Raw genomic sequence first — 13,954 nt, 5'->3', positions numbered from 1 at the left:
CCTAGGACAATAACAAAGAAAATCCTTATGTTTTGAAGGTATTCAGAAGCTATCTCCATGCTTGGTGGCTAAATAGGTAGTGATGATATTAATCAAAACAGCGAACAGAAAGATGTTCAAGTTCAAGAAACAAACTTCTGGATAGTATGGCCAAACTCTCTCATCTAGCACCCATACGTGACAGCCACAATCCCTTGCCTTTGCAAGCTTTCAAAATAAACTCCTCTACCCCTGCATTGCCCTTTCCATCCCTCTATTTGTCCTTCCAAAATGTACTGCCCAATGGTCTACTTTCTTTTGAAAGCTTTCCCTAAGGCACCTTCTCTCTGCTTACAAGGCAACCTGAATAAACTGCTATGATAGCACTAATCACACTACACAACATTTAACTGTCCATTGCCCCTAGACTCTGAGGTCTAAGTGAATTTCGAAAACTCTAATAATAGTTAATACTTGATAAATAGTACTTAAAAACTATATTCTATTTGAATATATTCTAAATGAATGAATGAATGAGTTTGAGATGCTTATAGAACACCCATATAGTGATGAACAGAAACATGGCTCTGAGCTCAGGAAGGAAGACATGGCTCATGTTATAGATAACATTTTACCCTAAATCTGTAACTGTTGCTTTGGCAGACAGTTAAATGAACAAAATTCAAAAAACAAAAAACAAAATTCATAATCAAATAGTTTATGGACGGACAGGCAACCGAGACATAAAATGTTTTGCCCATAAAATACAATGTGTACTCTTTGTTGTTGTTTAAGTCATTAGGTCACGTCTCACTCTTTTGTGACCCCATGAACTGCAGCCCACCAGGCTCCTGTGTCCATAGGATTTCCCAGGCAAGCATACTGAAGTGGGTTAACCATTTTCTTCTCCAGGGGATCTTCCTGACCCACAGATCAAACCTGCATCTCCCATAATGGTAGGTGGATTCTCTACCACTGAGCCACCAGGGAAGCCCTGTGTTCTAATTTCCAACTTAATTGATTTCTCAGCTTCAATCAACATAGATTAGCCACACCCTCCTTTTTTGGTCTATTGCCTTGGCTTCAGTGTTGCTAAGGAAAATCTCCTTCAACCTCTGGCTATATCTTCTCTGTCCCCTTTGCTCCATTTCTTCTTCTCAATGTTAAATACTGAAGAGTCATAGGGGGCCACATTCCTGTATCTTCTCTATGTACTTTCTGCTTAGGCAATCTCATCCCCCACCTTCCACATTAAGACATCCACTAACAGCTATATACTGATTATTCCCCACTGAACTACAATCAGCATGTCCTCCATTACCAGAAACTAACACAAAACTGCTCTCCTCTCCCCAGTATTCCCCTGTATTAGGCACAAGAACCACCAACCCTGGAAATCAGCCTTCTCCTCTCCTTAGACCTCCAAATCGAATCCACCACCTAATTCTATTAACTTTACTTCTCAAATATTTGTTGAATTTAGCTACTTTATCACTGCCAAGTCTGGACCAAGATTTCATTACCTTTTGTTTAAATTACAAAAATAGCTGAATTCAGTTCTGCTCAAAGTGTGATCTGTGGACCCATACTGATCCACAAACTCTGTTACTGGTGTGACACAAGGTAAATACAGCAACAGAGAGCACTCAGAAATTTTTAGAGCAATTTGACAGACACTGCCACAATATCCATTTTATTGTACATTACCAAAATACCACACAAACTATAAAGTAAAACAAAACAAAACAGATCCTTTACCGCAGATAAGTTTGAGAAGCACTGGCCTAACTGGTCTCCTTGCTCTTACTATTGCTTATCTCCAATATGTCCTCAACAGAGCGGCCAAGTGATGGTTTTAAAGCAAAAATTTAAGCAACTTATTCAGCTGTTTGACATTCTCCAATGGCTTCCCACTACCCCTAGGATTAATTACAAAAGACAGGTAAACCCCATTGCTGAGATTTTTACAAAATAAATTTTTTTTTCCAGAAAGGTGAAGAATCTTGTTTAAAGTAACCAACGAAGAATTGGAAGATCTGAGAGGCAACAAAGGATAATAGACTCTACAACCATATGACCTGGCTCCACTGCTTACTTAGGCTGTGTGATTTTGTGGAAGTAATCTGATTCTCAGGTTCCTTATTTGTGAAATGGAAATATAATTAAGGCTCTTCAAAGGGGGATTGTTGAGGTTTAAACAAGTTAATATATATAAATCATTTGAAAGAATGGCTGGCCCAGTGCTTTAGAAGTATTAGTGATTATCATTATCTTTAACATTTTACTAGTGCTCTTAGAAGATACTTTTATCTTCTTGCTTGCTTATTGTCTGTCAGTGCCACATTAAGATATAAATTACAAAAAAAAAAAGTCCGTATTATTATTCTCTAATAGAACTTTTCTCAGAGGACTTAAACCCTACAGAAACTGAGTTAAGTGACTATTTCCTCAGTTCTTTCTCAAGCATAGGGCAGAGCTAGCACCAATCTAGGTGCATTGAAGAGCAGTTTAATTCATTACATACTTTGGATGCTTTAGAGCAATAGGGCCCGATAGTTACTGGAACCCCTGCTGAAAAGGGCTGCTCTTTTGTATTCCCCAAAGTCTGGCATGATGTATGCTATGCTATGCTATGTCACTTCAGTTGTGTCCGACTCTGTGTGACCCCATAGACGGTAGCCTACCAGGCTCCCCCGTCCCTGGGATTCTCCTGGCAAGAACACTGGAGTGGGTTGCCATTTCCTTCTCCAATGCATGAGATGAAAAGTGAAAGCGAAGTTGCCTAGTTGTGTCCGACTCTTAGCGACCCCATGGACTGCATGATGTAGGTGCTCATTAAATATTTTTGGAAAGAATGGTTCTTTTCAAAACCAAAGGAATAGTGCTTAGCACAAAGTAGCTACTAATTGTTAATTTCATTCCACCCCTTCAAAGTTTCTATGAACTTTAAAAGTATGATTCTACCAGATTCATTTTTCTTGAACTGGGGGAGTCTATATTATTTAAAGCCAAAAATGCAGAATACAGACAGTAGGAAAGCCAAGAAATAGAAACCAATGTTGGCAGGAACTATGTGGAAACAGTAATAGGTGGAAGATAGGTAGAATTTGGATATGCAGGGGAAAGAGCAAAGGTTATTCTAGGTCAAGGAATAGCATAAGCAGCAGAGGCAGTGTCACCCAAAGTTTAAAGAACATTCCATTGGTGATACAAAAAAAAAAAAAAATTTTAAGCTATACATAGGCAAAATATTTGAAAGTTCCATATGCACATGTTTTTATGTGTAATTAGGACAGCAAATTGTGATTCCAAACTTTTACTACTTGTAACAACATTAAGTTAACAGAACTTATTTGGACTTTTCAAAGAAGTGAGTTGTTTGAAAAAAGTATCAAGAAAACAATGCACAGGAAGCGAGCAAATATGACAAAATTAGTCAGGATTTTAAAGAGCAAAACTTGGGGAACATTAAGACACAGTCATGTGAATAAAACCCGTCAACAAGAGAAAAGCAATGTCTTCTGAATGAAGCCAAAGCTCTAGCCTTAGTAGCAATTCAACATAAAGGACAAGCAGGTATGAAGTATCTTATCAGTTTTGAGTATTTAATTGTAGTACTACAATTTTCCTCAGTAAAATCCTCATTTTTCCCTATGATAAATATGCTGCACAATTTCAGTTACTCCCAAAACAAAGATAATTTTAAATTTCCAAATAGATAACTTGAAAATGATACAACGTATAGCCTGGTAACTTACCTGAAAATAAGGAGCTAAAACTATACTCTTCACACCAGAAGGAACTACTTTATACAGAAACAAAATATGAATCATACCTACATCAAAAAAGCTGTTAAAATAAAAAAAGCAAAAGACAGCTTTCCTTCCCTCCACTTCCTTTCTCAAAATTAACCTACCAATAGCCAAATCAAGCTAAGAAATGATGATAAAAAACACTTATTGAACTTTTATCAGGCACTGTTGTATCTTACCTGAATTAAGTTATGCAATTATCACCACCATTTTATGAAGTACACTCCTATCCACATTCTACAGCTGTAAGAATATGAGGCACCGAGAGATTAAATAACTTGCTCAAGGCCAGATATGGTAGATGGAAAGGCAGGGATTTAGATCCTGACAGTTCAGTTAGAGTCTGAGTTCTTAAGCACTGGACACCATTTATCTCAAGAATAGTAGGATGATAATTTGAAATATTCCACCTTCCCCATTATGACAGGAGAGATGTAATGCTTCAAAGTATGAACTTTTTTATTAGTTAAATTTCCAGTCTAAGAAACAGGAGGTTCATCAGTTTTATGGAAAAACTAGGAAGATGAGTATTATAATGAAATAATATAGGCCCAGGAGTCTTTTAAATACAAAGCACCAGAAGCTTCAGAAGTCTGGCTGTGAAAGACACTATTCACAGAGAAAGATGCCAAAAGTTGGGATAAGCAGAAGGTGAATCCTATTTCTACTCGACCTACTGCTTTGAAGGAGAAAATCCTGCCCATCCCCTTGCCTTTCTGTAATTCAGTTACACAAATGCATAGATTCAAAAGTGAGGGGAAATGATGGCAGAGGGAGCAGAAAGATGGTAAGTCAGGACGTCGTGGACCCTGACCCGCAGAGTCCGTCTGATGTCCCTGGTGAGAGAGAATTCTGAGAGGGCAATGCATATCTGGGGGTAGGGAGATTGAGGGCAGGGCCACCAGGGTGGAGGCACCGAGAGGTCCGGCTGGAGAGCTGAGAATTCATCGTGAAAAGGGGTAATGGAGATACTTCAAGTGTATATACTTTTCGGATAAGGAGGTATGGACGTGAACGCGGGGGTGGAGGGCAGTTTCTCGCTCTAGGCAGGACTCAGGGTGGGGAAACAGACAAGGTATTAAAGGGCGGGCGCGGAGGTCTACAGTTTATAAAGGGGGGAGACTGGGCCAGGCAAAGGGGCAAGGCTTGCGGAGGAAGGTCGGGGGGATCCTGATAAAAGGAAGCAGGGAGTCAATGGGGGAGGGGATGATTCCCAGGGGAAGTAGACACTCGAGAGGTTAGGGAGGTCCGGGGGACGGGAGGCACACCTCAGGAGCGGGGGTCCTGGGCCGAGGAAGAGGAGGGTGTCGAGATGCGGGAGGAGGCCGCTGGGTTCCAGTGCAGGTGAGTCCCAGGGAAGAGGGGGGAGCAAGCGACCACCGCTGTGGCCGGGACCGCGGCGGGGGAGGGGCACCTACCCGGACGTGAGGGGTAGCGGCGGGCAGTCCCAGCGGCGGCTCCTCTCCGGCTGAGGTGATGGCGGCGAGTCCCTGTGGCGACCGCCTCCGCCGAGCCGCATCCCTCCTCCCCAGTCCGCCCTTCTCCCCTGTCTCCCGCTCCTAAACTTCTTCCCCGGGATAAACAAACCCGCCGCCAGGGGCGGCCGCCTCCGCTCCTCCCGCCCCCAGGCAGCCCCCCCACTCCGGGCCCGTCCGGGCCCCGGCTTCCGAGTTGCGACTCCAGCCCCAGCCCTAGCCCGCGAGCGCGCGTGCGCGCAGCGGCGGCGGCTCGCGAGGCAGTCCCTCCCTCCCCCCTTCTGCGCCGAGCACTTCCGGCCCGGGCCGGATCCGCCGCCGTGGTTTGAATGTAACCGGCGCCCTTTGCGCCGGGCACTGGTTCTCAGCCTGCCGCGCTCCACATCCCCGGCCGAGCCTCGCCTGGTAGGGACTCCCCCGCTTCAGTGCAGCATAAAACTTTTCTAAAAAACTCACTGATCCCCCCTAACAGCTTATCTAATTGACCTAGGGTCAGTGTGAGAGGCGGCTGCTGTTTTCTGCGCACGGTTTTCTTAGGGCTGTACCAGGCTGAAAAGCCAAGATACAATTTGTACCGATCGCTCAGAACTAAATGTGAGCTCAGAAGTATATGACTTCCTAAAACAAAAACAGCAGTATGGAGACTTCCCGGGCGGTCCAGTAGTTAAGACTCTGCGCTTCCACTGCAGGGGGCGCGGGTTCCATCCCTGGTGAAGAACTAAGTTCCCGCAAGCCACTCAGCGCGGCCAAAAGGGAAAAACAGCAACAACAAAACAGTAGTATACAATCTCTTAATAGGGATAAAGACAACAGTCTGCTAGGCAAATGAAGTGCCACGGTGGAAGCGTTTTTCCATAGGAGGAGATGAGCCGTAACTTATCAGGCTTAGGAAGGGAAGGGGTCCGCCCAGGGGCGGCTGAAGGATGCTTGAGAAGCATAGCAGAGCAGGAGGCATCCAGAGACTGGACGTTGGTAAACAGAGCTGTAGCTAAGCAAATGTCTTAAGAGATGAGGTGACTGCCTCATGGAGTTCAGAGAATGTAATCTTATTTATGTATTTAACACAAAAAAACGTGCGTGGAATACAAACAGCTCTAGCCAGATTATCAGAAAGGAGAAAAGATCAGCATAATCAGGTCTCAAAGTTGCCTTAGGCAAAGAGTTAAAAAACAGAATCCCTGGGTCTGGAAGATGCCCTGGAGACGGAAATGGCAATCCTCTCCAGTACTATTGCCTGGAAAATCCCTTGGACAGAGGAGCCTGGTAGGCTACAGTCTGGGGTCGCAAAGAGTCGGACACGACTGAGCGACTTCACTTCACTTCTTCACTTTAAAAAACAGAAGTGAAAATGAGCATTGATGTATTGGGGACTGTAGGGAGAGGAAATATTAGTGCAGAATTTCATGTTCTCCAAACATGAAGAAAACCAGATACTATTATTTGCTGTACTCATTGTGGGTGTGTGTTAACTTTATGGTATGTGACAGAAACAGTACAAATTACATGTAATTTTTTGCCCAGGCCTTTTAGCTGTCTCAACCTCTTATCACTCATGCACTTTCTTTAATTGACCATTATTATGCACTAATAAATGTAATATGTTCAAGGAATTGAACTGCAATAAATCCTTCAGTAGATTTCCAACTGTGAGTTAAGAAATGAGTGGTACTTGGTGGCTTTTGATACTTGACTGAATTCTAGTTGGGGAGTGGTTCAATATACTTGCCCCCACAGGATGTCAAATTGCTTCTCAGGGTATTATTATAGTCTTCCCCCTAGACTTGCTCTTTTTGCAGTATTAGGATATATCATTCTTTTTCTGCCAGTATTTGGTGAATTTATCCACTGATAAAATAACAGTAAATTGTAAGAGATGACACCACCCTTATGGCACAAAGTGAAGAAGAACTAAAGAGCTTCTTGATGAAAGTGAAAGAGGAGAGTGGAAAAGTTGTCTTAAAGCTCAACATTCAGAAAACTAAGATCATGGCATCCAGTCCCATCACTTCATGGCAAATAGATGGGGAAACCGTGGCTGACTTTATTTTTGGGGGGCTCCAAAACCACTGCAGATGGTGACTGCATCCATGAAATTAAAAGATATTTACTCCTTGGAAGGAAAGTTATGACCAACCTAGACAGCATATTAAGAAGCAGACACATTACTTTGCCAACAAAGGTCCATCTAGTCAAGGCTATGGTTTTTCCAGTAGTCATGTATGGATGTAAGAGTTGGACCATAAAGAAAGCTGAGTGCTGAAGAATTGATGCTTTTGAACTGTGGTGTTGGAGAATACTCAAGAGTCCCTTGGGCTACAAGGAGATCCGACCAGTCGATCCTAAAGGAGATCAGTCCTGGGTGTTCATTGGAAGGACTGATGTTGAAGCTGAAACTTCAATACTTTGGCCACCTGATGTGAAGAACTGACTCATTTGAAAAGATCCTGATGTTGGGAAAGATTGAAGGCAGGAGGAGAAGGGGATGACAGAGGATGAGATGGTTGGATGGCATCACTGACTCAATGGACATGAGTAAACTCTGGGAGTTGATGATGGACAAGGAGGCCTGGCGTACTGCAGTCCATGGGGTCACAAAGAGTCGTACATGAGTGAATGACTGAACTGAACTGAATATGGCTTGTAACTAATGCTAATAAAAATGTGATTGGGAATTCCCTGATAATCCAGGAGTTAGGACACCTTGCTCTCACTGTGGAGGGCCCAGGTTCCATCCTTGAGGGAGGGAACTATGTTCCCACAAGTCTCGGGGCATGCCCACCCCACAAAAAAGAAAAGTTTGGCAGAGTAAAAGATCACTCTATGATCATCATAGGTTAAAGATTTATTACCAGTCCCCTAAAGAACTTCCTTTCTTGATTTCCTACTTGTTGGATACCTATTAGAAAACTAGATTATTAAAAGAGGTTTTAGTTTAGTGCTGCCATAAGTGACTTTTTAAAAATATAGAAATAAGTAACAGCTTTATCACTGGTGTAGAACATAGTGAGCTTCCAGTCATGTATCAAGTTTGCATTGCTTAAGGCGTTAGCTGTCATGACCATCCAACTCTTTAGATGCCAAGAAACTTTATTATAACTGATTTTGCTGCTCACTGTCAGTTTTCTATAGGAAACCAGTCAGATTCTCAGTGGATGTGGCTGATTCGGAAACTCTTATTGCAGATAACAGGTTGGCAGTTAGCACAGATCAGAAGAGCCATTCCTTCTCTGAGCTTAATGCACACAGAGGAGGACCAGATTTTGAATCTTCTTGACTCAGCCCTATGAGACTCTGTCTGAAAAGCTATCCGTGCACTCCACTTTGATGTTTTAGTGACTGTGGCATCTTATGCCTCTTTTCTAAATTAAACATCACAGTTCTTTCCATTTCATGGCATAACCGACTTACCAGTGTTTTCCATACTAGCACCCCATTTTGTACTATCATTGTCCAATTCTAACTGTCAAAACCTATAGAATTCATAAATCCAATATTACGTTCTGTTTAGAGATAAAACAGAAGTAACGATGTGCTTATTAGCAAACAGTATCCTTCATGAATCCTAAGTGACATGCTCTCTGAGTTCCCCTGGACATTTTGCCTCATACCCTTACCCTACTAATGTGGTTCACCAAATGCTTCTCTTCTAGTGATCTGGCTTCTGCTAACCATATTCCCTCCTATCTTAAATTTTTTTCAAGGGAACCACTCTGGTCTTACTTTTCACAAGCTAACACTTGTGATCAGACACTTAACATTTAGTTTTTGGAATTTAGGTGGAAAGAAAAGGAAAACTCTTGGTAATTATCTTTCACTGTTGTTGATATTAGGCCTTTTATCTGGAGGAAAACACTAAAACCTTTGTTGAATAGCCTGTCAATTACATGTAATCTCATTTTTTTCCCCTTTGTCTCCATTTCTGTCTTATCTCTGGCTTTTCATCTTGCATATAAATTCCTAGTTTTGTAGTACTTTTACATTTATAATATTCACTTTTTAAAGAGCTAAAAACCTAAGAACTCTAGCATTATACTTAGAACTCTTGTGTAGTGATGCCCCCAAAAAGGGCAAGTTTGATGCACTTACCACTTAAAAATCACTCCAAGAAAACAGAATAGGCACCAGAACTCTGAGAACAGGTTCTTTTATGTCTTTTAAGTCCTTCCTTGACATTTTTTATTTTCATGTCCTCAGCTATGATATGTCAAATATTTTGAGATGTTTCCTGGTTTCAGACACATTCATGTATTTAATGCTTTGGGTCTTTGCATACTCTGTCTACTGTAGGAGAAAGGATTTTTGTTGTTTTATCACCATGTGGAGAGTAAGAGTTGAGTTGCAGCAGTTTACTAGTTGGCATACGTTACATTTTCTAGAAATTTAACTGAATATTAAATTTAACCAAGTTTGAAACATTTTGAGGCTCTTAAACCACCAATAATCCCTAGATTCTGGATCCATAATGCTCAATGAATGAGACAGCAATACCTCTACCTACACAATACATTGTCTTGGAAAAATCTTGGTTTACCCTACTTGGAAGTCCTCTATTCACAATGTAATGTGAGAAAACAACAAAAATGATCTCTTCTACAGGATTATCCAAGGCCCCTAGAGCATCACTCTAGGTGCACCCTGAGAACTCTCACCCAAGGTCACTTACGGTTGCTGGAAATATTTTTACTGTGCCAGGATCCAGGCGGTCGCTGCTGCCATGATCTAATAGTCCCTGATGATCTCTCCTTTCTTCATCGTGGCCAGCTAAACTCTCTCTCCTCTGCTGGTGCCCCGACCTTGCCCCTTCTCAGCTTCCCAGGTAACCTGAGAAGTTGCGGTTGATTCTGGTCCTTGGAGATAGTCCCAGGGGAAGCCTGGAACGCTCCACTGTGCTCTCCAGCCAGGATCACCAGCCTCTGCAGCAGCCCCCAATGGCTCTAGAGGTGCAGCCGCTGTCTCCTCTTTTATCTCTGCTCAGTCATCACAATGTCTCCAGGTCAGGGTCTTTGGTCCCCTCCCAGAGAGACACACCCTAATGCCTATCAGGGCAGTTTCTGGTTAGAGGAGTTTATTCAAAATATCTGCCTCTGCCACGCCCACTGGGTAGGTCTCAGATTCTAACCTTCTTCAAAATTGGGGCATATCACTCCACTTTCTTCTGACCCTAACTCAAGAAATGGCAGCCCCATGGCTATTTTCTCTGGACATGTTAAGGGGCCCTGCCTCCAGCGGGATCTCAGATGGGCTTCAGTTTCACTCAGACTAAGGACTCCTTCTACAGGGGACCACATGTAGAACTGGGCCCTGCTCCCAGACCAGCAATCTAGAAGTCCCACAGGGCCCATAGGGTGAGCTGCAGCGGTACTCCTGGGGCTGCCCAGGGGCCAATCAGATGCTAGTGAACCCAGGAACTTTGGAATCTCCGGGCCTCAGTGTTCCTTGACTTGCTGCTTCTTCCTGCCCTACAGCCTCAGATGGATTGAGTTCTGTCTTACCTTCTGCTGCCTCCCTGCTTTAGAAACCACGCCATGCTGTCTAGCTGTTGCCAAATCTGCATTCATACCCCTACACCACACTGAGTGGCCGCCTGCCTCCAGAAGGTTTTCTCTGCTATTCAGAGCCCTTTGCCGCCAGCGTGCTTGCCAGATTGGAAATCCTGGTATGGCCATTTCCAAAATTAGAAACCAGACAGTGCCATCCATATCTGGGGACACTGCGCCTGCACATCCCAGCACCCAGTCAAGCCTAGCCTTTGTGAAGGTACCTGCCAGACACCCTCCCTGCAAGCCTCTCTCCCCTTCCCTGCATTTCTAGCCTAGGTGATTTGGTTTTTTTGCCTTCCCCTCCCTGCCTGTCCATCCCTGCTGAAGTTTTAGCACCCTTGACCTTCTCTATTTGAACTATGCCAGGCTGGAAAAGGGCCAACTTTAGGGCTATATAAATCCTAGATATAGAGACCGCTTCCCAAACATGAAAAGATGTAACCACATCTTACATGAAAAATACGATGTTTTGTTATGCAAAATGAGATTCATCTAATATTCCTTTCAAAATATTTAATAATTTCATTTTGCAATTCTCTATATATTTTAGAGCCAAGGCATTTTCTTTTCCAGCTCTCAAAACAATTTGATAAAACCTGGAAAAACTTATGGGTCCTGGGCACTGTGCCTGTAGTGAGAACCTGAACCCTTAAAAGGATTAAAAAATGGCACTGGGAGGGGGAAGGAAAGCCCTTCCACACTTGACTCCATCTCAGGGCTTTCCCCACCAATCTCATCATCACTGAACTCTTTCTCTTCCCCAGTTTTTATTAACTGGGTTTCTCTGACCCTTGCCTTGGACACTCATTTTTTACCCATGCTGCTCACATGTGTTCTTGTTGTTTAGTCATGTCAGACTCTTTGCGACCCTATGGACTGTAGCCCACCAGGCTCCTCTGTCCATGGGATTTCCCAGCAAGAATACTGGAATGGGTTGCCATTTCCTTCTCCAGGGGTTCTTCCTGACCCAGGGAGTCAACTTGCCTCTCCTGCATTGGCAGGCAGATTCTTTACTGCTGAGCCACCAGGGAAGCCCTGTTCCCAGTGTTAGCTGGCTGGTCTGGATTGCACAGCATCATCATCCTATAGATTCCCTTTCACAGCATTCCTTCCACCACTGAAGGCCTTGGGGTATTGTCTTGAAGCCCCCTGACCCCCAAGACTGCAGCTTTCAACTATGGCATATGTTTGCTTGATCCTGTGGGTATGACAGTGACGATGTTTTTGGAATGGACTTTCGTAAATGTGCAGCTCCATCCATCTCTCTGCCTTCCCCCACTCCCCTCCACCACCCTCCAACTCCCTACTGTATGAGACAGGTCTCCTACTGCAGTTTGGATGTACAGTATTACCCTGTCTGCTAGGACTGACCAGCAAAGCCCACTTGTGTCCAAAGCAGAATAACTACCAGAAATCACACTTTGCATTTTTCTACTTAAGTACCTGCTCACATTTCTCTGTGTTGTGTTTTGAGCATCTCCTTCCCTGAAGGAGGCACTATTAATGCCTCTGTGACACATGGCCTTACTGCTACACTTCTCTGCAGGTTTTCCTGATTATTCCTTATTGCAGATTGAATTTATATACAAGAAACCAAAGAAACCAAAATGTCCCCAACAGTTACCCCAGATTATATCTCTTCTAAGTACTAACTGTTACTTAGCTGAAATAGCCATTAGAAGTTCGGCTTTTACTTTCCAGGATTTCTGGATTTTATTCTAGTGACTCTATCATATCAATGTATTTATTAAAATTGAATTATGAATATTCAGTGCATAGAGTGAACCAGTATTGCTTCTTCAGTCTCCTTTTCTTAATATTTTTTTTCCCCAGAAAGAAAATTAGGCTAGTCTTTTAAAAATTGTGTTCTGCTGCAGTCTACAATTTTAAGAGGAGAGGTGATGCATGTTTTTATTTTCATGTTGTCAAGAGCTCAGCAAGAATTTGCTTCTATTTTGAATGTGGAGCCTACTGTGTGCAAAACAGGTGTGAAAAAGCCCAGCTTCCTTTCTGAACACCTATTAAAGCTGTTTTCTTTCTTTTCTTTTTTATTTTTCTCAGTTGTAATCACTTAACCATAAAAACTGGATATTTATACAAAATGATATTGCGCTTCATTTGTCAAATTGACTTTCTGAGTTTGATTTTTATTTTACTGATTTATTTGTTTGAGCCAGTGTAGGCTTAAGATATATTTTCCTTTACTTGAAGGAAAACAGGATTTAGGTCCTGGACTATTCACTTAATGCCATGCACTAATTCGTGGTGTCCCTCTTTTGGCATATGCTATGATTCTGAACCTGTTTGCCTTCCCATCCACCCAGTGCCCTTTCCCCTCTCTGCTCCACATCTTAAACAGCTCTTGCAGACTATTTCCCAGGCTCCTGTGTCAACTGGCTTCCTGCTGGAAATTCAACAGGAGACATTGTCAGGATCCTGGAAGGAAGGAAGGAGTGGAGAAGCTGGTGTATTATTCCCCTCTTTTTCTGCCTTAGGCACCCTCCCCTGCAGCAACTGTGATATCTCCCAGGCTCCAACTCTGCTGGACAAGCCTACCACCGAATCAGCCCTGGCAATACTGTCTCCTCCCTCTGGCCTGTTTAAAAGTGTAATGGCTTCTTGTGGTTGCTTATCCCTGAATTCTCAGTTTTTCCATCATTTGTGCAATGGATATATCAAATCCTCTGTTGAAAGTAATGAGTGTGGTTTATTTTTTTCTGGTTAGACTCAGCACATTTGTCCATTTTATGTTTTTGTAAGGGTCTTTTCTTATTTATACAGGAAAGAATGATGTTCATAGAGAAGTAGTCATTCTACTTTACCTTATTTTTTGCTGTACCTTGCGCCTTTCAGGATTTTTGTTCTCCCACCAGAGATTGAACCCGTGCCCCCTGCAGTGGAAGTGTGCAATCTTAACCATTAGACTGCCAGGGAAGACTTGGGAGGTTGTTGTTAAGTGGTCAAAGCATGTCTGACTCTTTGCAGCCCTATGAACTGCAGCACACCAGGCTTCCCTGTCCCTCACCCTCTCTTGGAGTTGGCCCGAGTTCACGTCCATTGAATTGGTGACGCCATCCAACCACCTCATCCTCTGTCGCCTCTTCTCCTTCTGCCTTCACTCTTTCCCAGCATCAGGGTCTAACTTAGG

General features: G+C 43.1%; 1 protein-coding gene and 1 long non-coding RNA gene across 30 annotated transcripts in view; one reads left to right on the top strand and one right to left on the bottom strand.

Annotated features, from left to right (window-relative positions):
* The window catches only part of SPOPL (speckle type BTB/POZ protein like), a 57,698-nt gene extending 47,463 nt beyond the window's left edge, over window positions 1-10,235 (bottom strand). For 5 of the 29 annotated variants that reach the window (XM_086368244.1, XM_086368115.1, XM_086368347.1 and 2 more), the window contains exon 1: window positions 9,930-10,235. The gene's annotated coding sequence lies outside the window, so the exon portion shown is untranslated. Of the gene's footprint in view, window positions 1-5,209; window positions 5,535-9,929 lie in introns of those variants that run through there. The other 24 variants (XM_086368266.1, XM_086368168.1, XM_086368314.1 and 21 more) reach the window with 13 other exon arrangements.
* Window positions 4,646-13,954, top strand: part of LOC147378268 (uncharacterized) — a 123,542-nt gene continuing 114,233 nt past the window's right edge. The window contains exon 1 of the long non-coding RNA XR_015151752.1: window positions 4,646-4,793. This is a non-coding gene — a long non-coding RNA (uncharacterized LOC147378268). The remainder of the gene's footprint in view (window positions 4,794-13,954) is intronic.

The sequence above is a fragment of the Bos grunniens genome, chromosome 2, assembly GCF_055505025.1.
Source record: "Bos grunniens cultivar Pamir isolate PY7600 chromosome 2, Bosgru_T2T1.0, whole genome shotgun sequence".
In the NCBI taxonomy this organism is placed as follows: Eukaryota; Metazoa; Chordata; class Mammalia; order Artiodactyla; family Bovidae; genus Bos; species Bos grunniens.
This window is presented reverse-complemented; position numbering and strand designations above follow the sequence as displayed.